Below are 4,161 nucleotides of genomic sequence, written 5' to 3' on the forward strand. Positions count from 1 at the left end.
ACAGGTTTTTTCCTTTGTCTTATATTTATAGATTATAGATGTATGCGGTATGGTTATATGTTATACATGCATGCAGTGTGATTTTCTTCGTTTGGGGAGACCAGCAGGAGCAAAAACTGCCATGTCTCTCATTATTTTAATAGCTTTTTGAATGGAACCCTTTTCAGGGTATGTGGTGATCTGAGGAACAGGTCACCAAGACCTCAGACAGCTTAGACAGATATGGCCTCTTTGACATCCCTGCATACCCAAATCTGGCTGTGATGTCATTTGTTTCAGCTGAACCCTTTGTTAATTAACACTATTCCTACTGAGTTTTTACAGCACAGCTTATAACTGACCGCCCAGCTGAGGTCTAATTAATGTAAGAGATCTTTAACGGGTATGCTTTGCCTTTTGAAACAATCATACTGGAATAAATTTTAGATTTAAATGAATTTCGACTAAATAATCATTTTGGCTTAGTTACCTATTGGATGACTTTCACTAATGGTGAAGTAGCAAGAAATTGACAAAATAATGAACAATGACCCTGTGACCCTACCGATCATTGAAGGGGCGAAAATATGTTCAAGAACTTAATTTTGTCATCAAATCTTGAAAGAAATTTGGTTTATCAGGGCTAAATAATCAAGTACCTGACTAATGCATTTGGTTTAATTTAATGCATACAGTCTGCAGTGTGCAATTAATTCAGTTAACAGCTCAGTCAAAGCAAAAAGGTTAATGTGTTGGGATGTCAGGTGGAACAAAATCTAGCACGCCTTTTAATCACCTGGGGAGTGAGTTTAAGACTGAGCCCTCAATATGAAGTCTGAGCAGGATGCCGTCTCCTCCTGGCTTTTACACCCCAGCTACTACCATAATTCGGGCTCAGTGACTGAATTGTTTTCCATTTTTTTTTAGATAAGCCCTAGCATAGACGTACTTTATCCAGCCTTGCCCGAGTCTCTTTGCTGAAGCTTCTGCTATCTCCAAGCCCCTATCTGAGCTCCATATTGCTGTAGTACTTGGGGGGGAGATGCCCTTTTTGGTTGACAGGTGCACCACCAAAAATGAGCACAGTAAAGAAAATGACTATTTCACCGTGAGAAAAATTACAAATGAAAAAACTCCAATAACAGATAAAACAAATAGTCAGAGTACCTCTCATCAACCATAGCGACGTTTCTTACTAAGATCAAATAAGGCCACTTATAAGATCCATTGTAACTATTGGGTCAGAGGTCATAATTAGTCAAGTGTAAATTGCATCCATGGAGACTGGACACAGAGAATAATGGAGGTAGTGTCTCTCTCCTAAGGATTAAATACTGCAAAACAGATGGGGTCAAGGCATAATTAGCCTGGTAGGATGTTTTAAGTGTGGTGCTAAGGTCAGTTGTTGTAGATTTTGCCCTTTGCATCGCCAGCTTTCAACCTCAAACGCTGCCTGTGTCTTTATGTACATCTGGTCTTGCTGTTCTTAGATCAGACAATATGACTTCTCAGCTGAGGTGGTGATCTCCTTTCAAAGGACCATATGGTAGCTTTGTTCTTACAGTGATTAGCATGGAAAAAGAGCAGATACCATGAAATACATTTGAAAGATGTATGGAAGGATAGATGGATGTAATACTCAGTATGATTGTAGATGTGTTTAAAAACAAAGACAAATGGGATTGATTTCCTGGTGTCTTAGCAGGTAGTACTGTGTCTCATACTGTCTCATAGCTCCAGCTTGGGTGTTTTAATCCTGCCCTGATTCTGTAATTGCATATTCACTTTGGTTTTCTTTTGGCTTCCGGTTTGCTACTGCAGTCAACAAGCAGGTAACCCAGTCGTGCTATTATCTCAGAATCACTGCCAGTGTGACATTGTGTGCGAATGTGTGTCCTGTAATGGGCAGGCATCCTATCCAGCATGTGTCCTGCACTTCCTGGGATAGTCTACAAGGATAAAGTAACTCATTGGCCTCATATAACTAAAATTCTATTCTTTTTTTAAGGTAGAGCTCAAGCATGCTGTAAGAAACTGCACTTAGACCTGATAATGTTTTATATTGACTGATGCATATAGGGTGATTATAACTGAACTGGGCATCTGTTATGAGCTCAGCCAGTCCATGACTTTTGTAAATAAAAATAAGGCACAGCATCCAGGATTACTGGATTTCATGAATACTACAGATATTTGTATGATTAGACCATTTGTGGCTGGCTGCTAAAACAATTGAGGCGCTAAGAAGATAATACATTTTACAATATTACAATTTATTTATAAGAAGAGAGAAAATGTGTTTTTAAATGAAAATTGTAATGTAATGAGTTCTTACAAACTACCTCCTATACCTCCGGGAACCAGCCACCTCTGGATTGCACATTGTGTGGTATGGTTCGTTTTCCATGTGACAATGTACAGTAACTCTTGCTTTAAAGTACACCCCTGAAATTAATTTCCTGTGACTGGACAATATGGTTATTTCCAACCCCCTGAAGTGGATGCCAGCTCCCTTTGATATTTAATCTCAGTGCAAGTTCAAACATCCCTTGGAAAGTCCATGACTAATTTCAGCCCCTTGTGTTAGGAGCAGGTCCGTATCTACAAATTCTGGTCCCCCTGACAAAATGTTACCGTGCCCTCCCCCTCACCGATTTTTATGTATAATTTTACACATTCAGGGGCCCCTGTCAAGATCCTGGGCCCCCTGAATCTATCAGGGTGTCCATGCCCCTCCAACACCCCTGGTTACAATGCACTGCTGAGGAAACCCCCTTACCTGTGACATTTTATTTTATGGGACCTAGTACCTGATGACAGACGTACCACCTGCCATTCCCTGTAGCATTATTTCCCCTATTAGGTCTGGCATGATGCAGGGATTTTCTATTAATCTTCTGCTCCCTTTTCAGTACCTGGAGCTTTTTATCTATGCAAGCCAGCAGAATATTTACATCTCAGGTTACCCAGAAAGATGCAGCACATGAATGGCATTACAATTATTAACATAAAGGACGGCTTCCTGCTCCGCCGGTGAAGATGGCAGCTTATGGCAGTGCGCTTAGAGGAACCTCACCCCTATCAGCAGGTGCTGAAGTACTCTGAGCCTATCCCATCCTCAGACACACCGATTAGCTAACACCTTCACCGGCTGCTGTGTTGAGCTGCTGGAGATTAACAGCAAAGCGAGACTGTATCAGGGAAGAGCATGCAACCATCTCAAGGTAACTGCTGTTCCGGGGTGGCTGGTTTCCACAGCCATGGCAGAAAGTAGGAAGATAGGGGGAGGAAGGACAGGTAACCCTGACAGTATTTTGCCAGTTTTTTGGTATTACATGACCCTACTCCTGAGACCTATATCACATTTATTAAGACACCCACCACTCTATAAAATCCTCAATGGCTTGTGCTGCCATCATGGAGAAATCATGATATAACATTTCATTATGAAGTGGCGGTAACTCTTCCACAGGCTGAAAGGACCATACCTAGAGGGACAGTGGCCATAAAAACTTAACTAATCTCTAAAAGGACAATGCAGATTTTGATTCATTAACCAATTAACCTATCAGGAGGCTGTGGTACAGTTGCCTTCGGCTGGCTTTGTGGCCGCAAGGCGCTGCTTTAGTCTTCTGGTGACAGGCATTATCAGGGGTGGGCCCTGGAGCCTGGACATTTCCAGCAGCTGAAGATACAGAGGTCTTTGTTTTTACTTTAATGGAGGTCAATTGCTTATCTGATCACTGGACTAAGTTCACCCCAATCCCCAAGGGAAATCTACAACAACTGAGGGCTTTGATCAATTAACAGCATTTTTTGTTTCTGAAAAAAATCCAATAGATGAATTAGTCTTTCTAAATAATTTTTATATACGCTAATGTTTCCATTTAAAAAGGAACTAATAGAGACTATGGTCCTTTCTGAATTTAAATGCCATTAAATACAATAAGACTTTTTGGTTTGGTATTTTACATTTATTCTATAAAAATAATGATCATATTAGAAATTGGTCAAATACCTGAAAATAAAGCAATTTTTTAAAGAATATAATTAAATATCCAATATTTACTTATGAAACTGAACCAAAACATAGATAAAAATGCGTGAAAAAATATTACTCTACAAACACATGTAAATTATTTGAATGTGTCAGACAGCTTTCCAGAGATATTTCGAGGAGCA

This window comes from Paramormyrops kingsleyae, chromosome 2, assembly GCF_048594095.1.
Source record: "Paramormyrops kingsleyae isolate MSU_618 chromosome 2, PKINGS_0.4, whole genome shotgun sequence".
Classification (NCBI taxonomy): domain Eukaryota; kingdom Metazoa; phylum Chordata; class Actinopteri; order Osteoglossiformes; family Mormyridae; genus Paramormyrops; species Paramormyrops kingsleyae.